This window comes from Podarcis liolepis (genome assembly GCF_965112155.1).
Source record: "Podarcis liolepis genome assembly, chromosome: 1".
Lineage (NCBI taxonomy): Eukaryota > Metazoa > Chordata > Lepidosauria > Squamata > Lacertidae > Podarcis > Podarcis liolepis.
The window spans coordinates 77692739-77717757 of record NC_139554.1 but is presented as its reverse complement, the minus strand read 5'-3'; the positions used below and the strand labels follow the sequence as shown (position 1 = coordinate 77717757).

The 25019-nt window shown below is 42.0% G+C and overlaps 1 protein-coding gene and 1 pseudogene across 11 annotated transcripts in view; both read left to right on the top strand.

The window, feature by feature from the left end:
• The window catches only part of RASSF7 (Ras association domain family member 7), a 113126-nt gene that overhangs the window by 33968 nt on the left and 54139 nt on the right, over positions 1-25019 (top strand). For 2 of the 10 annotated variants that reach the window (XM_083480415.1, XM_083480411.1), the window contains 2 exons: positions 2453-2573; positions 16743-16799. The exons of 2 other annotated variants lie outside the window; for them this stretch is intronic. The gene's annotated coding sequence lies outside the window, so the exon portion shown is untranslated. Of the gene's footprint in view, positions 1-2447; positions 2574-16742; positions 16800-16836; positions 16960-17405; positions 17531-25019 lie in introns of those variants that run through there. 6 more of the 10 variants (XM_083480417.1, XM_083480412.1, XM_083480413.1 and 3 more) reach the window with 5 other exon arrangements.
• LOC310699469 (AP-1 complex subunit sigma-3-like) lies at positions 14233-14989 on the top strand (annotated as a pseudogene). Its single transcript has one exon. The product of its transcript is annotated as an AP-1 complex subunit sigma-3-like (transcript).

Sequence of the window (25019 nt, the reverse complement as noted above, 5' to 3'; positions counted from 1 at the left end):
TCACAATAATGTCAAGTGATGGACATCCTGTGGCAAAAGAATCAAAATCTCTCATATAAATTATTGGCATCTGAACTGGTAGTGACTCACAAGGAACAAGACCTCAGGGCCATAGTGGATAGCATGATGAAGATGTCAACCCAGCATGCACCGGCTGTGAAAAATGGTGAATTCCATGTTAGGGATCATTAAGGAAGGGATAAAAAGAAAACAAAACTGCCAATATCAAAACACACTTATACTATGGTTATACTATCTCATAACCTATGGGGAGACCACAGTTGGGGCAGTAGGTACAGTTTGGGTTGCCTCACTTCCAAAAGGTTATTGTCATCTGGAAAAAATCCTGCAGATGTTCATGCCCTCAAGCATGCTTGTACCTCTCTCCCCCTCCCCCACTCTGTTTTGGCAGCCTGAGTTTGCTATTTGAAGGAGTGATATGACATAGCAACAGGTAACCTGTTTGGTTATGCAACATGCTCTCTATGTCCCAAGGGCAAGACAGATACAGAGGGAAACATATAATTTATATGCAGTGGAGCTGATGGGGCAGAAATAGATGTATGTGGATATACAGGAGCTACATGCACAGTAGGTGGCCCCTGCTCATTATTCAGTTGTGCTGAGTGAGACTAAGGCCCTTTCCCACACAGTTTATTGTATACACACCATATACCTTCCCTCAAGGCTGTGCTTCTGTTGTGGGAATATGGTAATGCTGCGTACTTCACATAGCAATATATGGGGAAAGTTTGTTTCTCTCCCTCTCCACCCTTCTGCTATTCACTGCATTTTTGGGTGTTGAAATTACTGCTGAGTAGAAAGTGGTTATCCAAGTGCCATTGGTGTGTTTGCATAATGCCCCTTCCCTTCTTGCCCACACCAAATTCAGCTACTTTTATTGGTTCTTATTTTGTATGCGGGAATTATTTAGAGGTTATGTGCTTCAAGCAGGACCATTAGGCAACTGCTGCATGGAGGTCAGGGGAGCAGTGGAAAGCTGTTGGAAAACAATTGTGTGTCCCACGAGGCCTCTTAAATGTTTCCTAGGCTAGTCTGCTGCCTTCAGTTGCAGTGAGCTAACTATACCGTCTTCATTTTTGAAAGAAGAGTCAACTTTCAGTCAGCTTCTGTTCACGGGGTGCAGGGTGCTACCTTTAATGTTTGCTGTTTTGTTGCGTTTTTATTTTGTTGGAAGCTATCCAGAATGGATGGGGCAACCCAGTAAATTATTATTAATAATAATAATAATAATAATTTGCCTCAGGCTGCAAAATGTCTTGGCCTGGCCCTACCTCCCAATAGGAGCACTAATTGACAGACATATGGAGATGGAACTCTATGGAGCTCTGCAACTTGTAGGAAACCTACCCCCCACATGACAACTCTGAGCCAGTATGTGAACTTCTTACAACAATGTTGTGGTGTAGTCATGGTGATGCATTAGCAGCAGAGAGTGAGGGGGCTTGAAATGCTCAGGCTCTGACCATCTAACATACATAACTGTGGTTTCTTTCCTGCATCACCCCTTTTGCAGCTTGCTAAACTTGTTATTCCAATTTCTTCTCCCAAGAGCTCCAAATTATACAATTTGGGTCAGGGGTGCTGGATAGAAATTTTGTACAGGGCCCAGAAAATCCTGTGGGCAGTCCTTCTCATGTAATCATATTATTGAAAGGGAGGAGGCTGAGCATTAGCGAAGCCACACCTTTTGTCCTCTCCTTAACAATATCTCTCCATTTTGTGAATATTTGTATTTTTTGGAATTGACATAATTCGCTGCTTCATTGTGGAGCACACGTCTTTTTTGCCCTTTTAAAATAAAGGGTAGATGTATGTGGACAGCCACACAGATATCTTCTTATCTAGTTGTAGCTGTGAAATTGCACTGTTGTCCTCGTGAGTGGGACTCGAGGGAATATCGTGCAAAGGAAGAAATGCAGTTGGAGCACATTTGGACTGGCGGTGTGGAAAGCCCCTAGCCCTTGCCTCCTCGGGCCTCGACTGACTGCCCTTCCATTTCTGGTCAGGTTAGCTGAGTCAGTAACTTTCAACATGAAACCAGCAGTTAGAGTCAGATGTGAAATGACGGCCAGATAAAAGATTAAAAGTTTTAAAATCAGATTTGTGGGAAGTGCAAGGCAGGTTCAGTGCATTGACTCAGCCTCATCCATTCTCCTCTCGTGGGCCCTTTCTCCCCCCTCCCCTCCCACTTGCAGCTTTGTGGGACAGGGCTTAAATAGGATTCCCGTCAAGAGGGGCTCTGCAGGAGCGGCTGAGGGGGGGGGGGTGGAAAGCGTTGGAGTCGTACAAAGACAAGCTCCCTTTGGTCCTTATGGATATTGTCATGCTTTTCATTCAGACAGACACGGACGTGTCACATGACCTAGGGCTGAGAGCCATTCTAGCCCTGAGGCCTGATTGGTCAGTGGCTCCTTTTTTGAAAGCCTAGGTGTCCGTGGCAACGAGAAGCAGATCAGCCATACTTTCCTGGGCTCTGAGACGAGTGCAGCGCGGACAGAAGAAAGATCAGCAGCACACAGGACCACAGCAGCCAGCAGGACTTTCTTCAGGTACCTATTGGCTGTTTGGGTGGGTGAATGGGTTATTTATTTATTTATTTATTTCTAGTCAAACTTTTTGTACGGCAAATAATTGTGTTGGTGAACTCAAGTGAGGTGTTATCATTCTTCCCAAAGCCTCGCTGAATGCATCCCTGCTTTTTATAAGAGCTGTTTTACAAGACTCTTGGGAGTTGCACCTGTTATAAAAACCTGTGAAAATAAGTATTATGTTGGGAGTTGTATTACACGTGCCACAACCCTGTTTCTGCTTCCAGAATTTTTCTCGCTGTTCGTCAAAAATTAAATGTGTTCATCGGTGGTTTTCATAGATGTTTAGACACCAGTCTAACTCTCAGTGGGGTCCTAGCGTCCTTCAAATGTAGCATTAGAAATTCCCTAAAGGCATTTGATTTACAGTTTAATCTGAAGCACATATACAGTATAACACCCGACCTACTACAACATGGAGTTCAGCTGAATTTTCTTCCAAGTATGCTTGCTTAGGATTGGATGTTCAAGTATATGGAAAAAGAAACTTTTTTTCTTTTGGCCTCTTGAAACACACCAACTCTCTCTGAATTGGTAGAAAACAATGGCCAGAAACCAAGCAGCTTAGGGAGAAACTAGATGTGGGCAGCCACATGTATGCATGCATGTGTTTGTCATATTCCCATATACGGTAAATGGAGGGTGGAGGTTTCTCCCCCCCCACACACTTTTTTTCCCTTTTACACACAAGGTATGTGCAGTGATTCTCAAGTTGAGATTCCTGCATTGCAGGAGGTTGAACAAGATGACCCTTGGGGTCCCTTCCAACTCTACAATTTTATGATTCTATGTGCAAGGAAGGGGGCCATTCCATGTGTCACCTGACTGCACTTCGTTGCTTGAAACACTTTTCTCCCCCACCTTGCTCACATCTGGTAGCAAAGCTGGGCTGGAAGAGAAGTCGTTTGAGCAATGGAACTGAGTGAGGTAAGGAAGGGGAGGGAGAATGGTTCTGCTGCCCCACACCAGCTCTCGGCATAACATTACAAATACACCCCCTGTATTCCATGTTTTTTATATATATCTGAACAAAGAGGACACATGAATAAATGAATGTGCCTGCCCTGTCTTTTCTCATTTAGCCCTAAGGCTGCCATCTCACTTACTTCTGAGTAAGCATGCTTGGGATCTTGCCGTAATAACCTGATCTAAGCATATCTCCTTGGAAACAAGTTCTTTTGGTTTTTAATAGGAGTTGCAACAGCACAACCCTATGTATATTTAGTCTGAAGCAAGTCCAACTGTAAGAAGTATTCTCTGTGAGGGGCCGTGTCTACAGGACTGTGGCCTTTATTTCCACATCAAGTGGCCTTTATAGTATTTCAGCCTAACATACAGTTGTAAGATAATGAATGACCATGTCCAAAATTACGGTAATTCCCAATTGGAGGAGCAGACCTTCTATGTGGCTATGTTAAAACGATTTTCACAAGGCTTTGTAACAGCCCAGGCAGGGTTCCTGGAAAGGTGCTTTAAAATGCACCTGATTTTTATTTGTTTGTCTTATGTTAGACTACTCTTGGTGATGAAAAGAACAACTAAAATTATCACGTGCCTGATCCAGGGCTGCTAAACAAATTACAGCAGCATAAGGAAGTACGCTGCTTCTAAAATATCCCGCCTTTAATGCTAAAGAGAAACCTGTCAGCACAAAGCTGTCCTCTGTTCCCCTTCAGGCCAGCAGAGGAGCGAGTTCTGGGGGTGCTTGGTTAAGCCAAGAACAGGAACCACTGGTTGAGGGGAGCTCACTTTAAAGAAAGGCTGGGAGCTGCTGCTGCTGTTGTGTAGGAATCTGAGAGTTAATTTGGAGAAAGACCTTCAAGGATGTGATGTTACTGAATTTCAGGCAAGTTGTTGACAAGCCAAAACAATGCCTTTGCAAACAGGGAAAATCCAAATTAAAAGTGCAGAAGTTATTCTGGAATGTAAAGCTCAATTATTGTAGTTTGCTCCACACTCCTTGCTCTGAGCAACTGGTTGCTTGAATTTGTACCTCAGGGTGCAATTCTGTGTTACTCCGTGTTACCTCAGTTTTGGGTGAGGTTAAGTTGTACACAAATAATATGTTAGGCTGCATCTGTAGAACTTGACATTTGAGATTATTTCCAAAGATGAGAGTAATGGAGTGCAGTCAGTATCTGTAGTACCAAACCTTCATTTTCAGCCAAGCATAGCAGAAGCATTGACAAGTACCCTATGGAGAGTTATTGCTCAGCTCTCCTGTTTTAGCTTGTTGCTCATCACACTCAGAAATGTTGCCTTACTGCAGCCCTTCCAATGAGTGTAATCAGCATAATAGCCTAGATTGGTTCCACAGCTTCTTCTCTAGGTGGTTGGTTCACGGGCTGATGAGAGCATTTTCTGGCTTTGATGGTCAGGGATAATTAATTTACGATGTCATATAGATCAGGATGTACATTTACTTCTTCTATTTGCCTCAGAAAAAGACTATAATGTACATTTCCAGATGCTGAGGACAATTTTGGGTGTTGAGTACAACCATTCTGGAAGAAGTCCATTGCTGATGGTGGGGTTGGGTGTGTTTTATATATCAGTGACTTTAATCTTTTGTATACCTACTAACTTTAATCCAAGCTTTGACATGGGACCCACTATTAAGTTTACTTCTCTTATTTTCTCTCTCAGCCCTTTTCTGTATCACCCTTCATGCAGCCTAGCCAGCCCTTTTGCACCAGCTGCTGATGTACATGTGTCCAAAAACCACCATCTTAGATGACATTGCACACACAAACAAAATGCATGGCTTTCCTCCCTTGCCAGAAATCAGTATCAAAGCATAAAAAAAAAAATAGAAATTGGTGTGAAAAACATAGATGCATAAAACTTTGGTCAGATTGCAGCCCACTTCTGGGTCATGTATAGTGTATAGGTCCTTGCCCTGAGGAACTTACTATCTAAAATTCAATATGCAAAACAACAATGGAAATTGAGGTACATGGAGGCAGAGGTAAACAAGGAAAGAATACATACCTAATTAAGGGCAGATTCACACCATAGATTTAAAGCACAACACATATTTAAAGCACCTTACCCCCCCCCCCAAGAACTGTGGGAATTGTAGTTTGCCCCTCACAAAGCTACAGTTCCCAGAACTCTTAACAAGCTGCAGTTAGCAGGATTCCCTGACAGAAATCATGTACATTGAATGTGCTTAAATGTATGGTATGGTTCTGCTGGAAGTTACATGTGCTTGGACTTGGTTACAGCCCTCCACACTCACCCAGTCCCAGCCGTTAATGGGCAGGCGCTTGCATGCTGGGCGCATGTGGGGGGTGCCTGGTTCACGCCCCCAAGCTTTTGTGCCCAGGGCCACAGCCCCCCTGTCCCCCATGCTATGCTAGTGGGTGAAGTGAGCTATTACCAGTGGAGAATCATGTGAAACAAAGTAAGGTGGTACAACAACCTTTGCATACTTTTCTTTCCTTGTGATGTATGTAGTAAAATACTATTGATCAGTAATTGAACTTGATTTAATTCCGGTGGAATGAAGATCATTATCTGCAATCCTGCACTGTGCTAGATTGTTTGGTTGATATAAATTACTCCTACAAGTAATTACTGCAATAAGGGCAAAGGTAGTAGTAAATTTCCTCTCACAGAGTTTAATAGTGATATATGCTATTTATTATTTATGGCAGCGTAAATCTGTAGCAAGGTTGATTAGGGTGCAATGATTTGAAAGATAAGGGTATAGCTGCTAATGATGAACTAGTGGATTGAAGACAACCTGGTTAATTGAACATTAGCAAAAAAGATGTACTGTACTGACATTATAACATATTTGAAAGCAACACTGAAGATCTGATGAAAGTATATGCAATTATGTCCACATTTAGAGCAAAGCAAGCATTGTTAAACCTTTAAGCGATGATTGGCCAATGCTTATCTTTGCCTCAAACTACAAGAGCTATGGACTTAATTTCACTGGGGAATTATTTCTCAATTCCATAGATGTTTCTTCCAATGCAATCCTGTTTGCCTTCAGCAAATAGATTTTTCAAGCTCAGAAATAGATATGAGAAGCCTGGAACTTCAGGACTGTAATCCTGTAATAGTAGTAGCAAATGAGCGCACAAAATGTAGCTACCAATTGTTTTAATTTTTCAAGGGCAGTTGGAAGGAGTACCAAGGGTCATCTAGTCCAACCCCCTGCAATGCTGGCATCTCAACCAAAGCATTAATGACAGATGGCCATCCAGCCTCTGCTTAAAAACCTCCAATAAAGGGGAATCTACAGCCTTCCAAGCAAGTCCATTCCATTGGGGAACAGCTCTTACTGTCAGAAAGTTCTTCCTGATGTTTTGTTGGAAATGTAAAAGTGTTATTGAAAAATTCCTTACCTTCCACTTTTTCATGCTTTCCCCCCTACACCTGTTTGCAGCCATTGTTCCTATAAACCTCTGGCACATTGGGTGAGGGGGAAAGGATGTCTCCATTGCTGTGACAACCAAGCCAATTCTCCTTTGCACTACCAGATTTACCCAAATATGGATCCCAGTGGGAGTAAAGTGATTCAAGAGGAACTTCAGCATTTTGATATGCATTGGAATACCGGTACATTATTTTTAACAGAATGCCTATTTGGGTATTTCAATGTGATGGGTGCATTCTTTATTCACTCTGATAAGTTCCATACACTTTTGTCAACAGATGCAAAAAATGTCTAAATGTACCTTTCTATTTTAACTGAGCACCCGCGAAACTACCTGTACAACAGAAGGCACCCCCCCGCCAAACCAAATTAAAGTTTTGATAATACAGGATTGTTGGCCTGAAGGTTTGACACTATGCATGTTTACTCAGAAGTAAATTCAAACTGAGTGGGGATTAGCTGCTTCTTCACAACTGCATGGCGTTTTGCTCCAGCTGTAATAGGAAATGCATATTTTCTTCATGCTTTCATGGTAAGCATGCAGTGCCAACAGCAGAACAAGTCGTCTTCAAAACCATGTGGAAACTCCACCTTTTGCATCTGAAACCTCCATTTCTACTGTGCTTCAAGTCCCAGCAGGTTCCCTTGCCTTCTGCTCTGTGCTCAAGCATGCTTGAGAAGTTTTTCTGGAAAAACTTAGATTACCGTTCCCAGTGGCTTCCAGAAGAAATGAAAGTGCATGATAAATTAATTCCCAAATTCTTATTCTGAATCTAAAATCTGCTATCCTAGGAGTGGGGAGCCAAATGTAGTTTTTCCGGTCTATCTTGATGGCCCGCAGGACTCTTCCTCAGACCACACCCCTCACTGACTTTGCTTTGCACCATCCTTGAATAGTTCTGGCTGGCTGTAGTATGTCTTAAACTCTGTTAATGCCTGTCACTTGCATGGCTGGAGGGCACAGAGGGGTGGGTGGATGTGTAGGAACTAGCCTGCTGTGTAAAGTTAAAATTTACATTTTATGTAAATGTACTCACATATGCTTTTGGCCCCTCCCAATGGCATATGGCCCCTGGAAGATTACCCAGAGATGAATATGGCAGTTGAACACAAAAAAGGTTCCACACCCCTGTGCTGTCCTTTTGTAGAAGGGAAATTATAATAAAAACTAGTCTTCTGCTTCATCTTGTGATCAGAAGGAGTTAGATGACAAAGATAGCAACCCCTCAAGCATTTATAGATTTTAATCAACGTTTCTTCTTTGCCTGTTTCCTTTGTTGGAATGAGATTTCTGTGAGGCAGTGAAATCTTCATAACAGGCCAACAACTAAGCCCTCCTCTGCTGCGTATAATGGTTCCCCACCTAAAACAGCCCCCTGGATTGTGGTCGTGTTGTTTAGTGTTGTCGTTTAGTCGTTTAGTCGTGTCCGACTCTTCGTGACCCCATGGACCAGAGCACGCCAGGCACTCCTGTCTTCCACTGCCTCCCGCAGTTTGGTCAAACTCATGCTGGTAGCTTCAAGAACACTGTCCAACCATCTCGTCCTCTGTCGTCCCCTTCTCCTTGTGCCCTCCATCTTTCCTAACATCAGGGTCTTTTCCAGGGAGTCTTCTCTTCTCATGAGGTGGCCAAAGTATTGGAGCCTCAGCTTCATGATCTGTCCTTCCAGTGAGCACTCAGGGCTGATTTCCTTAAGAATGGATAGGTTTGATCTTCTTGCAGTCCGTGGGACTCTCAAGAGTCTCCTCCAGCACCATAATTCAAAAGCATCAATTCTTCAGCGATCAGCCTTCTGATTGTGGTCATAGCCAACCTATTTCTTCTTCTTCTTTTACTTTGTTTTGCTGATTATACATGCACAAAAGCTTTTGAAGATGTGACTAAAAGGAAGCAATGGCATCTTGTGCTTGTTCCTTCCCTTTTGATTGCTCATCCAAATGCAACAGGGAGACAAACACCAGCTCTTTGTGAGAATAACATTGTCCTATGCCCTGGGGTATCTATCATGAATGCTGTGTATTTATTACATCCTTTTTTCATATTATGCATTCAGCAAGGCTGGAAAATAATTGTCCCAAGCCACTCTACCTGTCAGACAGATGCTTAAGTTAATGATGGATTAAGCTGCTTTTGGATGGAAATACTGTTAAAATGGGTTCTAAGTAGCTCCATCTCCTTATCCCTGCTTTACATTTTTAAAAAGGTAGATCCATGTTTAAAGACATGAATCTTCCATAGTCATGTGTAGTTTAGATTTGAGCTGGCAGGAAGCCACTGCCAGTCCTAGCTCCTTGATCTTGCTTCTGTCTGAGTGTTACATAGTTGTGCAAGCACATATTTATTAGGTTCACACCTAGGTATATGTAGATAATGAATGTTTCATGTATGTGCTGAAAAAAATACAATGCATGTAGCATTTCTCAGAGTTGCAACAGCGTATTGCTCCTTTTGGAAGTGTGTGAGAATAATTCAACCATTTCAGTTTCATCACAAGAGTTCAGGTCTGATGATCCCTCTAGAGCCCTTCTCCTCTTCTATTCACGAGGAAGTACATCTTCTGTGCCAGAAACATTTTCAGGGTGCCTACACTTTCATTTGGGATGAGGGTGGCGCTGTGGTGTAAACCACTGAGCCTTGGGCTTGCCAATCGGAAGGTCAGCAGTTTGAATCCCCACGATGAAGCAGTTCAAAAGCACATAAAAGTGCAAGTAGATAAATAGGTACCGCTCCAGCAGGAAGGTAAACGGTGTTTCCGTGCGCTGCTCTGGTTCACCAGAAGCAGCTTAGTTATGCTGGCCACATTGTAGGAATGAAAAAACTGTCTGCGGACAAATGTTAGCTCCCTTGGCCAGTAAAGCGAGATGAGCGCCGCAACCCCAGAGTCGTTCACAATTGGACTTAACTGTCAGGGGTCCTTTACCTTTACCTTTTTACACTTTCATGGGCATAGCTAGGATTTATTTTAGGGGGGCAAGCTTTGTTTTATGGGGGCAGAACCAAGTTTCTTTGCAATGCAATTGGTCAGTTAGTCAAGTATTTTTATTTATTTACTTGATTTAGGGGGGCAGCTGCCCCCCTGGCTATGCCAATGGCACCAGGTATTTGGAAGAAGAAGAAGAAGAAGAAGAAGAAGAAGAAGAAGAAGAAGAAGAAGAAGAAGAAGAAGAAGAAGAAAAGAAGAAAAAGGAGAAGAAGAAGAAGAATTGTTGAAAAGACCAGCAAATCAGTCTTTTTGCAACTTACTGTCTCCTCTTATTGAAGTACTTGGAAACAATACCTGGTGTCTGTATCAAGGCATCACCTGGTGCCTTCTTCACTTTATCTGACCTTATGAATGTTAATTACAAGTAGGCAGATTCTGCACTGGACAAAGTTTTTGTCAGAACCAGATTTTTATTCTAATTAATTCTACACCAACTCCCGTATTTGATCCAAAGCTCAGCAAGATTCTGGAATTACTGTTCCAGGACCTGTAAAGGACTGCTAAGCATCAGTGAAGATGCACAGAGGCTTCTGGCAACTGGTCAATGTTGACATTACCAACATTGACATGCAATGCTCTGGTGGGCTCTGCACATGTGCAGTGAGAGTGAGGATCATCCTAGGCCATGCAAAGCCTTCCTGAATGTGTGTGGTGCACAGCTCTGCAATCTCACCTCAGTCCTGTACTTCAGGCCTCTTGGCCAACACAACATTGCCACATCAGTAAAGAAGCTTCTTTGTACATATGCAGCACTTAGCATGACATGGATGTCTTTTGATAGAACAGTACTGGATTCTAGTGAGTGCCAGTTTGTTTGTTTTGCCACTACATCATGAATAGAACTGTTGTTTCACTGCCAGCTTCTATCTGGAACAGAATTTGACAGCAACTCGACTGGCATGTTTGTCATCACTTTCTCTCATCTCTAGAGCTTGTTTGTTTTGAACGTTTTTTATAATTCTTCATAATAATATCAGATTACAGGGTGTTGTACAACATACAACATATAAGACAAAAGACAAGAAAACAGCAGATAATTCTTCACAACTTCAAAACAAACTACAACATGTGCAAGATCGGTATGTGATCAGGCACTTCAGGTATTTGGGTCTCAAGCCATTTAGGGCTTTAAAGGTAAGGAGGAGGAGCTAAGGCACAGAAGAGTGAAAAAATAAATTTTATCACCCTCTATTGAAGATCTTCTCTTTAATCCTGTTTCACAGCTCCCAGGACATATACTGGTGCCCCTTAGTCCTGTCCGTGACATTGTTTCTGTCTTAGCAGAAATATTGTCCTTCTAGATTTTACAAGGTTTTATTTATTGCTTGTAGCTGAGGTTTCATCCTTAATACAGATCTACAGTTTACAGAATTAGCCACTAGAGTTAATTCTAAAACTTAAGAAGTTTTGATGAATTCTAAATTCTAAATATTTAATTAGTTAAAACATTATAACATAGTAGGTATAGTATCTCCTGTAGTTGCACATAAATTAGCCGGTTTTCTTCCAAGAATTCATAGCCACCAGTCATCAGGAATTGTTTTATTTTAAAGAAAAAAACAGAGTAGGCATCATCACCCTTGGATAATTTCTGCATATGCCCCCCCGTGCCAGGTGGCCAGGTGGGTAAGTCATAAATTAAAATTTCTCACAGTTTGGTGTCCTTATTTCAACAGCAATAAATAAAGCAACATAAGAGTGCCTCTTATTAAGCAATATTATAGTGAGATGACTGTTGCTTATTGCAGAACTCAAAAGCTTCATAGACAGAGTTGCAGAGAAGATTTATGTGTCCCAGCTTACCCCCCCCCCCCAATTATGAAACTGAACAGGTTTGTTTCTACCCCAGCTCTTGCCTGCTCTGTTGGTGACCCTTCTGTCCTCCTTGGCTCTGCATGCAGAAACATCTGGATTCTGTCTGTAGGCACTTCAGAGAGACCTTGCTCAGCTAGGTATATCAGTACAGCTCAAACTGAAGATGTGCAGTCTTGTGTTTAAACCAGACTAAATCAACTGTCAGGGAGACACATTTCCCAATGACGCTGATGGACATCCCTTTTTCACATCCCATCTGTGATCAATCTGATTATGGAAAAGTTATTTTTCACCCTTAATGTGGATCTCTTCTCCCTGCTGGGTAGTGCTGCGCATGATTTTTTTGTGAACCAGTCAGTCATGCAATTTAATGTGCACAAATGGCTAACGTGTGTCCCGCCAGAAGTTGCCAGGACTCTTACTACCATCATCTGTGACTCTTGGCTATGCTTTAACAACAGCTGGAAAGTCTCCTTCCAGAGTTCCCTTCCAAAGGGCTTGTCTATTCAGAAGAACAAAGTAATAGGCCTTACTCCCAGGTAAGCATGCAGGGTTCCACCCTAAATTACTACAGGCCAGAAAGTGGATGTAAGAAGCTGTTGGGGTAGAAGGCATCTCTCTCAAAGGACAAGAAGATAAAATGTCATTAACAGAGGGTTGGAAATCAGATATGACTGAAATAACTACTATGCATCATCTGCTTATTATTAACAATCAGTAGCCTGCTTTGCAATGTAAGAATAACAACCCTTTGCCTTCTCCTCAAAATATCTTCACATTGTGCTCTGTCCACACCCCAACAAGTGAGATCAGTATCATACTCATTTTATAGATAAGTAGACTGACCTCAGTCAAATAATGATCTCACTTAGTATAGTCTCCTGCATTTTTAATGGGAGATCTCCTTCCAGCATACCTGCTTCATCTCAGAATGCTTGCACTCCATCTGAAAATAAAATTGGTGCAATTTTAAAAGAAGTTGCTGGAAATTAGAATTCGTTGTTATATTTAAAATTAAAAACCATACATAGTTAATAATTGAGACCTTAGTTCTTCTCTTATAATGTAAAAGGCTCAAATGTCATCTAAGACATTAGGTCAACTCTGCTGTTTAGGATTTTGATATTAGTTTTCTGACAATAAAACTATCATTATAGGTTTGCCTCGCAGGGTTGCCATATTTTGAAGAGCGAAAAAGAGGACATATTTGCCGGTGCTTGAGGCAGAGGGGAGGGGAGGGGGTGTAGGAGCAGGTACATTCTGCAGTGTCCCTTCAAAATATACAAAAACAAGGACCTGGTCCTTTCTTGCATCATGCAAATCTCACACAGTATGTATATGTTTTGCACTTGGTTGTCTAGTACTGCGTATCCTGCATATAAGGTAGCCCGCTCCTACACCTCCGGACATTTTGGCAAATTCAAAAAATCCATTCGGACAGAGATGTTATCCCTGAAAAAGAGGGTATGTCCTGGAAAAAGAGGACATATGGCAACCCTACCTTAGGGCAATACCTGGCTCAGGTCTTGGACTTATATAAGAGAGTATCTCAATAGGAGCTAGTGGTAGAACATGGCTGCTTGGTACAGGGCCACTCTGGGATATTCTGAATGGGGGGGTGAAGAGGGCAGTAGCATACCTCTCTGCCCATCCCCTACCCCTAAGGGTAATCTAGGTTCGGTGTCTTTGAAAGGCATAGGAAGGAGTTATGCCAGAGTTTGGAGTCAGGGAGTATGACAGAGTGTGGCAGAAAGGCAGGGATGGGGAAGATGGGTTTTAGGGGCTCATCTGGAGAGCAAAGATGGCAAGTGAATTGCTCCAATTCTGTAATAAGCACTTTCTAACTCAGTGCTAGCTCACATGCAGATAAGGGAGTTGATCTGTGCATATAACTAAGTGATCCAATGGACTAAACTGCAGCCCATGCTGTCATTTACCAGAACAGAGAAAATTTGTGCCTCTGTTTTAAAGTAAATGTGAATTGGCTTTTTAGCTTTGGTGGTAATTAGCGTTGGGGTTGTACACGAAGGAGCCAATAAAGATATTGCTGAGAGGGCCAGCGATGTAATGGCAAGGAGGGAGGCCACTCCTTGGCCACAGGCCTGTCCTGGCTGCTGCCATCAATAGGAAAATGTAGCTCATTTTAAAAATAAGTTGGCAAGAATACAATTGCTTATGAGCAGGTTGCTTCTTCCCATCTTGCGCTTGAAACAAGTATGAACTGAATGACTAGAAGGTATGCTAATGCTGCTAACTATAGGTCAGTCATCATAGATTTAAAAGTAAAAAGGTCTAGATTCTATTCTTTCCCCTGTCCAAAATGTCTGGTTGACTTTAGGCACCTAATTCCCCCACCTTCCCTTCCACAGAAATAATAATAACCTTGTCCTTTCGAGGGCGAGCGGCTGGGAGTTCACCTGTGCCTGCGGGGGGGAGGGGGGAAGACCCGCACAGGGCACGTGGCTTGGAGCCACCCGAGGTGGGGAGCGCCTCTCTGGCAGCCATGATGCAGTTTATACTGCTCTTCAGCCGGCAAGGGAAATAAAGACTCCAGAAATGGTTTATTACACTGCCTGAAAAAGAGAAGAAAAAGATCACCTGAGAAATTGTGCAGATTATTTTGTCTCGCAACCAGAAAATGAGCAGTTTTGTTGACTGGAAAGACCTCAAGCTTGTTTACAAAAGGTACGCTAGTTTATATTTCTGCTGTGCCGTTGAAGAGCAGGATAACGAACCCTTGACCCTAGAAGTTGTTCCATCGTTATGTAGAGCTATTGGACAGATATTTTGGCAATGTGTGTGAACTGGATATTATTTTCAATTTTGAAAAGGCATACTTTATTCTTGATGAGTTTCTGATGGGAGGGGAAATTCAAGAGACTTCCAAAAAATCTGCAGTGAAAGCTATAGAAGATGCTGATATGTTACAAGAGACAATGGAAGAATATATGAGCAAGCCTGCCTTCTAACTAGAACCTACATAAACAGAAAATGAGGCTCCATACCAATGGTATATGGAAAATCTGCCTGCTCCTGGATTTTATTTAACAATGAACCCCTCCCACCTCAAACCCTCCTGAAGGGGGCTGTCTATGCAATAGTCAAGATGAAGGTCAGCCATAATAGCACAAACATGTATTCTATTTTATATGAGCATGATAGTAAACTTTCTTGGCTGTCCTGATTGAATGTTTGTTTTTACGGCAATTTTTAGCTACCTGCCTTTCACTTCCAAGGAACAGATACTAGAACACTTGAAGGATATATTTATATGACTTTGGGTCAGTTTTTGACCAATTCAGTGTAATTTTGTAATTAAAAAAATAAATAATAACCTTGTCCTTTCATGCAGCAATTTGAAAGAATGAATCAAACATAAACACAGGGTGTAGGCCATCATTTCAGAGGCTATTAACTAGGTCTGTAAAACATGACATCACTGTAGCACCCAAAGCACAGACTAAAGCTAAAAGGGGCAGCAGGAGAGAAACAGTACAGTTACATTTAGAGCAGGGTGTTCTGAAGCCATCTTTTCTTATTTTATTATTTTCCTCAGTTCATCAGATATTGGTGTTTTTTATCCTATTCCTGGAATTAATTTTATTTCTTTGGAACTTGGTTGTTTGCTGTTGTTTTAATGTTGCAAAAAGTATTGATGTTTCTCATAAGTGTATTTTGGAATTACCAGAACCATTTGGTTGTTTACATAAACATTCACAATACACAGTTTCATAACTATTACATTCAGTGTCAAGAAACAGAAAATAGGACCAGCAAATCTAGAAATATGAAGAAAGAATCCCCAAAGCAGTTTGTAAAAGTCTAGGCATCTGAGTATCAGGAGAGAGAAGGTAAACCTTCCTTAGGTGGGTATGTCCCCAGGTAAACTTCCTGACACAGGAGGAACCTGGAGCAGGGCATGTGAGGGATACTTAGATGTCATTAAATGGTAAATTCCATTCCTTAGTTTTGAAACTACTTTATTGGCTACCAGATCTGAGTTTCTCCTTTACCCTTATAATGCACCCCCCCAGCTTTATAATCAGTCAGGTACAATTTCTTTATTTCAGTATTAGATTGCCATCAACTAAGATCAGAGCTATTTTGTGGTGGCCCTGGATTTAGAGAATGCCTTCCCTGGGTAGGTAGGTAATTTTACATCCTCCTTCTGTTTTCAGAGACAGGTAAAAAATTATGTGTGTTCTTTCATGCTTTAAGGGAGCTAAGATCTTAGATTGCTGAATTTTTAAGATTCCGTTTTAGTTTCTACAACTCTTTCAATAATGTGCTTTATTATATTAAAATGTTACATGCAAACCATTTTGAAAACACTTTTGATGATAGACGGTATTTAGAAACTCAGGAACAAATTCAAAATTGTGTGGTGTTGAATGTTCCATATCATTGTGCCCAATGGAGCCACCCCTTCCACCCCCCTGTTTTGTTATGGAGGATTCTACCCTCATCCAATTTTTGAAGCACAAGGGCAATAGGAAGGTGAGGATGGAAAAGCACCGTTGCATAAGCGGAAGTCTCTGTGCACTGCTTTCACTGATGGGCCTCATTAGATGAATCCTGTTGTAAATAATTACAACCTGCTTAAAAAGGTGGAGTCTGGGAATTCTGTTGCCAAGATTAAGTATATACTGCATGTTTGAGACTAACTTCAGTATTTGGTAACAAAGAATACCTTTTTGTTATGCCAGTGGTGCCATGGACCCCCTGGGTGGGCTACACGTACCACCAGTTGGGAACCACTGTTCCCAATACAACATGGCAGGTGGCTTTCCAGCTGTTGCAACTGACCAATAGGCTCATGGGTGAGAAGGATAAAACAGACATCCACACTAGAAGAGCTAAGAGAAGTGTCCTCCAGTAGTTTTCCTAGAGTTACAACAACCCAGAAAGCTAAGCCAGTATTATTATTCTTAATTGCAGATGGAGTTGGACTGAATATGAGAAAGACTAAATCTACTTAATGAGCTCATAGCAAAGGTGAGATGGGCCTTCAAGATTTCCTGGTTCACTGCTGTGTACTTGCTCATTAATGCTACAGAAGCTTTAAGGATTGGAATACTACTAGCACAAGACATGGGCAGCAAACAACGTTGGATGCATGGACGTAGCCAGGGGGGCGGCTGCCCCCCTAGATCAAGTAAAACAACAGAAATACTTAACTGACCAATCACAGCAGTTCTGGCCCCCTAACAAAAGTCCTGCCCCCCCCCCAACCAAATATCCTGGCTACACCCATGGTTGGATGGTTTAATACTCTCTCTTTACCTATGGGTTCCAGGGATAGAGTACTTTGGTTTTCCCGATCTCAGGTCAGCACTCAGTAGAGACAGGCAGATGTATAACCAGTTGTTGTTGTTTAGGCTTAAGAGAGGGCCAGCCCATGGGACTAAACCATACTAGGCAAGTATGAGAGGCCTGTTCTATGAAAAGCCCCTAAAAAGGATTCAGTATGCAGTACCGCAACAGAGCATGCTTTTGTGAAGTTTTGTGGCGCAGTACAGCTTCAAAACAGGCAGCATTTCTCATGGCTCACTTCTGGGAAACACACCCAGGATCTGAATTATCAACTCTGTCCTTATGCAGGACTTGGTACTAGAACTTGAGAGCAGAGAAGCATTTTGAGAATCAGGGAAGGTATCTAAGCAAGTGCTGAGACAGGCTTGTGCTGTGCTGTGCTGAAGTGGCTTCTTCATGTTTGGAGAAGAGAGGTCAGTGCTAGATAAACAGTAACGCTGTTCCAGTAGCCCTAGTCCTCCCATAACACTGTCACTGGGGAGGGAAGAAAAACTCTGAACAGCTGCAGCTTTATGCTTTTGAACCTAGCTGTACAAGACAGGGTCAGTGGGTCACTGTTGTCAGTGCCCCTGGGAAGGAGGAATCTTCTCCTGGAGAGTCTTTTAAAAAGTTAACTAAATTAGTGTGACTGCATTGCTAACTGCTTGAAAGATCCAGATGGCTAAGGTCATCAGCTTCCTTGCAGGCAGACACACTGAAGCTGTTTGCATTCCCATACTCAGTAACATAATGAATCCTGCTATGTCCCAGGAAGGGGGGTGGCGGGAATGCATGCTGGTTGGTACCTGTGAAAAACCAACAGTGGTGGGCCCTGTGTGGGGGTGGATTGTTACCAGCTCTGTTGCTTCAGCTTTGTTTTTCTTCACAAACTGGTTTTATAGCACAGGCTACAATCCTAAACACATCTAAGTGACAACAAGCTTCACTGAAAGTGGTAACCTTATTGCATTTAACGTCTAAGGCTGCAATCCTAACCCCACTTGCCAGGGAGTAGGCCTCACTGAATTAACCAGGACTGACTTTTGTGTAGACATGGTCAGAAATGCACTGTAAAGCATTCCTTTTACATTGCAATTCTATGTATGCTTCCACTTAAAGTCTCACATGACCATCCTATACATCTATACTTAGAAGCAAGGCCTGTTGATTTCAATAGGGCTTATTCACAGGTTTGTGGATATAGGATTGCAGCCCAAGGCCCTCTTTCAACATGGCAGTTTGCCTCCAAAGAGTAACCTTTGAATAGGTTCCCATTCACTCAATTTGTTAAAGCATAACTTTTTAAAGAAATCCCAGTATATAAGTAGGACAAACCAACAGACGTCTAGGGGTCTTATGATTCCCTTGCAATATATATTTGTTTAGGCATGCAGGGGATCACTCCACAAAAGAAATGTGTGACCTGAAAATGGTATTCTATGTAACTTCATCGGCTCTGGGATCAAACCTCAGGGTTTTCTCATAGTAGAGACTACCATGACATAGTCCTTGTGTTTTCAACGTGAGCATGTAAAACAAAAAAAGTTATTCATGCAACGCCATCCATTTTAATGGTGCTCTACAGAGCTTTAGCAATGAAAGCATCTCTGCAGTTGGGATTGTGTTAAAGAAAATACCTGTGAGTTTTTTCTTACCTGGCTGCCTTTTGCTTTCCATATTTCATAAAATGGAATCATAGTGTTGGAAGGGACCCCAGAGGTCATCTAGTTTGCTGCATGGTGAGTGCAAGCTGCAATGTGCATTGTAACACCCAGGGTCAACATTATCACTTCTGAGAACAGGCTGTAGCAGCCATGGGACTTTTGCCAGTAGGAGACTGTCAGTGTCAACATGCTACACAGCTTTTGACAATCACCCATTGATACGAGCCTTGTCCAGAAAGAGAAACTTCCTTGTGAGAATATCTTCTGTGTGTGGTGAGCCAGGAGTCCACCATACAATGTAACTTATCTGCTCCCCCCCCCTTCTTTCTTTTTTCTGCTGCTGCTGGGGCCTGGGTGAGGAAAAAACTGCAGTCAGTTGCCCACAGTTTCTCAAAGCTTAAACAAATCATGCAGTAAATTCCCAAGTTCAAGACATATGTTTAGGGACATTTTAAATAAATACATACATAAAACTTTCCATTTATAACTTTTCAGTAAGATAATGTCGACATTTAATTGTCCAGATGAATAAACTTATACATAGTGCCTTACTTTTCAAGAAGAGAAAAACCCTTAAAAAACCCAGAAAGGGGAGTGAAATAGGATAAATTCCAGTTAAGATATGAATTGGCAGGAATACTAAAAGCAATTTTAAAATAGAAAATGTTCTGATGTATCCAAAATAATTTGAAATCCATACTTAAAATCCTATTCTTTACCCCTTAGTCCTTCAATGAGTGGGTAAATATGAACAAAAGGACCCATTTACTGATAACATTGTGCAACTGCAGGTGATGAGCACCTGGGGCTCGTGTGTGTGTGTGTGTGTGTGTGTGTGTGTGTGTGTGTGTGTGTTTACAAGTGCTGATCAAACACTTCTCTGCTAAGATCAATGAGAGCTGCAGTTTCTTCCTGTCTCTGAAAAGTATCTGTGGTGCTCCAGTTACACTTAAGTAGCAGTAAGAAGGATCCTACCTTTCCTTAGAAGATTTGTTTACTCAATTATCAGGCCAAAGGGATGAGAAAGAAGGGTGTGGAGCTGAGGTGGTCCATCACCAGGTCATCAGGGTCATGGAATAAACCAGAAGGCATAGCTAGGGTGCAACAAAGTTAAAAATTCAGAAGAAGCTTTGTGGCTGTAGATGTCAGATCAAGTAACCACCTGGAGGGTTGCTTAGGCAAACTTACTTTCACAAGGCAGCAAAACTTAATTTAAACCAGGACTCAAATATGTATTGAATCCCAGGTACCAGCATTTAAATGTTTAGGTAATGTTTTGGAGGACAGGCACTTTGTGTGCAAGATAATTAAATTAGCTATAGATCAGCTGAATAACAGAGCCACCAATGCATATTTTGTGTACTCAATAAGCATTATAAACAAATATAATTCTTAACAACTGGGAAGTGAAGTTCATTGTGCGACAGAATCAACTACCAGTTTCGCCACCTGGCCGTCAGCCATTCACAGACTTACTATACGTTTCTCCTTTGCATTTAATCTGCATGAAATTAACTCCAGAGAATCTTTGGGTTAGGCTGATCCTTGGAAGACAGAAGCAGACAGAGTTCTGTAGCAACTTTCAGTGTGGCCTTCAGTACTTCAGCAAATCAGAAATGAGACCTGCCCAAGTGGAGGAAGCTGTTACGGATTGGGTCTGTTCTGGACTCCTCTGCCTTAGCACTATGTATGAACCTGGACCAAACAGCTGCACGTCAGAGATCCAGGATCTTTAACCTGGATTTGTTCTTGGTCTACTGCTTATGGTTTGTAAAGCTCATGGATAGTTTGAAATGAGTCTGGTTGATTCAGGTTCAGACACAATGCTAAGCAAGCCAAGCAGCTCTACTTCCTAGTGTTCTGGACCATTTTTTGGTCACACTGGTGGTGTGGATGTGGGCCAATAAACTGAACTTGAACCCTGGGAAGACGGCAGAGCTGTGAATTGGTGGTTCTTATGCCTGGGAGTTTGGCCAGTTGCCTGTTCTGGACTGGGTTGCACTCCCTCTGAAAGAACAGGTTTGGATTTTGGGGATGTTGCTGGATCTGACGTTGCCTCTAGTGGCTCAACTACCCTCAGTGGCTAGGAGCTCTTTTTATCAGCTATGGCTGGTACACCAACTACGGTAATTCTTGGACAAGGCTAGAATGACCATAATGATTCATTCATTGGTAAGCTCAATTGTTGCAGTATGTTGTATGTGGGGCTATCTTTGGGCCTGGTCTGAAGGTTTTAGTTGTTGTAAAATGCTGCAGCTAGACTATTAACAGGAACAGGGTATCACCACCACATAACTCTGGTGCTTGAAATCTTGCACTGGCCGCCCATATGCTACAAGGCTAGATTGCAGGTTCTTGTATTAGCATCTTGGGACCGGGATATGTGAGGAACTGCCTGATCCCTTATATCCCTGCTCAGTCACTGAGGTCTTTGGAGTCACTTGTTTTGGTTCCCCATGACTTGGATGCATGACTCATATCCACAAGGAGCTTTGCATTCAGTATTGTGGGCATTCAAATTTGTGGAACATCCAGTAGAGGCTGAACTTCTGGTGCAAACCAAATACAGTGCTACCTCGGGTTAAGTACTTAATTCATTCCGGAGGCCCGTACTTAACCTGAAACTGTTCTTAACCTGAAGCACCACTTTAGCTAATGGGGCCTCCTGCTGCTGCCGCGCCACTGGAGCACAATTTCTGTTCTCATCCTGAAGCAAAGTTCTTAAGCTGAAGCACTATTTCTGGGTTAGCGGAGTCTGTAAGCTGAAGCGTATGTAACCCGAGGTACCACTGTACCGGTACTTTTGTTTTTATTCCAGCAGGCTTCTTGCTTTAATTCTGATTTAACTCATCTTTAGTCTTACTCCATTAGGTCTTCTGTACACCACTTAGTGGTGAATGATTAAGCGGTATGCAAATTGTACAAACAAATACAGTAGGCCAAAACTGCCTTCCAAAGCCTTTTTAAAAGGCCTGACAACACTCCAGCTTTGCTAACAACAGTAGAATCTGCAGCAGGTAACATTGTGGCACTGGCCTAGGTAGGAAGCTTTAAGCCAGTCCTAGCTGAGCACTGCAGTGGGGAGGAAAATTCCACCTTCTCTGCTTTTCTGATCAAACATCTGAAGGGCAGACAAAGTGAAATTTTCCTCCTCCACATGATGCTGGGTTGGACAGAGAGGTTTAAACCCATTCAAGTTCAGTTCTGTAATGAGAATGAAAAAGGGCTCCGTGTTCTCTGCAGATCAATCCGAATGCATTTCTAGACTATATTCTCTTTCAAGAAGGATGGTGTATTTTAGGGTGATGCATACGTTACTTTAAAAAAAACTAGCAAAGAAAAAATTAATTAAAAGAACAATTAAGGTAGTTGAGTGACATTGTATACACATTTTGCAACGTAAGCATTTTAAACAAGGAAAGACACTCCCTAAAGCATAATATAAGCCTGACAGTGCCCACACAGCAAATATATTTATTTTAATTAGTGCAAATGGCATATTGCATTTGTGTGACATGCAATCCCAGAAAAAGTGGCCTAACCAGTCATCTGAGAAACAAAGCACAGAACTGTTTTTCTAAAACCACCTATTAACTAGTTTCTACCACCTCCTTGTCTGTGAAAAACTCTCTCATAGCTAGTTATCTATTTATTTATCTGATATATTTGTATCCTGACCTTTCATAAAGTTGCTAAGACTATTTCCTAGAATGTCATGAATTCTCCTGGAACTTCCCTTTGTGTATTGATCGGTGCAGGAAATTAGTGTACTGCCAGCCTACTTTCACCCAATGTACCAATAGGGCTCCATCAAATATATGATCTGTCTAGAGGATAAATGGAGCAATTCTCAACCTTTCATAGCCTTTTACCTATTTAATGGCCGTTCCTCCCAGATACTCTAAGCCTTGAAACATGTAGATCTGAACCTGTGTGTGTGTAGTAGTAGTAGTAGTAGTAGTAGTAGTAGTATTATGTGTATCTGAACCGCCCTGAGATCTTATGATGAAGGGCGATATATAAACAAAACAAACAAACAAACAAATAGTAGGAACACACAACAAAGAATGGCTAGAAAAAACATCTGTCCTTTTTTTGCCTTATAGCACTTATGCGTTGAAACTGGCAGACCACACTCAGTCTTCCAAAGGATCAAGAAGAGGACAGTCGTCCACTTGCTATGACAGGGAAGCTGTTTTAGTCCTTTGCCATAGTGGGAAGGATCCTGCTTTTTCTTGAAGCTTGTTCTTACTGCCTCCCTACCTGCTTCTTTCTTTAGCTTGTATGATTTAGATTTCGGAATACATGTACCTGAATTTAAGGACCAGCCCAAAATCTTTTGAGACAGGGGCTCAGCTTCTTTAAAACCCTAATCTTTAAAGGCTTTAGCAAATGACTGGAGTTTAGAAAACATCAAGTAGACACATTTCATTCCTGGCAGTTCTCTAAACAGAGATTATTTTTTCAAGCCCCCATGTTGATTGCTGCCAAGAAAGGCGACAGTTTTATGGCACCGCCTTATCGTCAGCGAAACACAGGCTTTTAATTATTTTTATGAAGCAGGTTTATCTTGCTGCATTCAACAAAAACTCCCTGTTGGCTTTTCCTTTTGATTATAATCCAGATCAATGTGCAGCAGGGATTTCCCCTTGGGGGAAAAAAATCTACAACCTAGAATCATATAAACCAGAATGATATAATCATTCTGACATTTTGACATTCTCTTGTTCAAGTGGCTATTCCAAACAATTTTGGTAAAACAGGCTTGCTCTTTCCCTCCATGGAAATAAACAATGTGGTCTAAAGAACCCAAAGAGACCCTGCCCCTGAGCTGGTCACTGCCTCATACACATGCACCTATTATTTGTAGTGTAAGCATTGTAGTTGTAAAGGTAAATGTAAAGGGACCCCTGACAGTTAGGCCCAGTTGCGGACGACTCTGGGGTTGCGGCGCTCGTCTCGCTTTACTTGCCGAGGAAGCCGGCGTACAGCTTCTGTGTCATGTGGCCAGCATGACTAAGCCACTTCTGGCAAACCAGAGCAGCGCACGGAAACGCCGTTTACCTTCCCGTTAATGCGGTACCTATTTATCTACTTGCACTTTGACGTGCTTTTGAACTGCTAGGATGGCAGGAACAGGGACTGAGCAAACAGAAGCTCACCCCATTGCGAGGATTCGAACTGCTGACCTTCTGATCGGCAAGCCCTAGGCTCTGTGGTTTAACCCACAGTGCCATCCACGTCCCTATTGTAGTTGTAAAAGCTGGCAAACAAGTAGCAGTAGCGCAAATGAAGAACAGTATTTCTGAACTGTATTAGAGCAAGATGGTAAGTCTAGGAATTCTGCATGCAAATACCTGTTCTGTTCGCAAAGCCCAAATTTAGGGATAATGAAGAAGAGGAAGTGGGTTGCATCAAGCAGACATTTACAAGTTACACTTTGATACAGGAGATCCATGATCAAGATATCCCACAGCTTTTTCTTTTTTACAGATCAAAGCAGGTCTATAGGGTGGGGGAGGTGTTGATTGAGATAAAGATTTTCTCCACATCAGGGAAATAACATTTGTACAAGATGCTTAAAGCCAATAGCAAAACCACAATCTGCTAAGCTATTTTTAATCAACCCTCCCAAAAGCTGCTCTGTCTCCCATAGGGGAAAACATGCAAACACCATTCAAGTACCTGTATGTTTTTCTTCCCATATAGGACAAATAACAGCTTTGGGAGGGGAATTTGGTTTAGGAAAACAGCACGGGGTTAAACATTATCACCTAATCCAATTCTCCTCATTCCCTCTACTTTAAAAAATAAAAAAGCAGGGAATTCTGATATTTTTCACCACACCTGATTTGGTTCAAAGACTTCTGCTCTGAAAACAGACTTTTCTCTAGTGGTAGGGAATCCTATCATTGCTTATGACACCTAATTGCTTATGACATCCAAATAATACTCGCATAATTAACTGCTTGATTCTTTGAATAGGCCACTCAGATGGAGCCACTGAGTCACTTCCTTGTTTTGCTACTAGCTTAGATAGAAACTGGATCAAACTCAGGAAGTGTACTTTTGACTCAGGTGAAAATAAAGGTGTCAGCTTCTGACTGCCAGCAGCTCAGGTGGTATATCAGGTTGTTTTCTTGCAGATGCTGGTAGGATTACAGCAAAGCACTCTCCATGTGTCAGCTCACATCAACTCCAATTAGAGTGTCATTATGTTGCCAATGGAATACTTAGCCTTAGTTGTGTGTGCAACTTA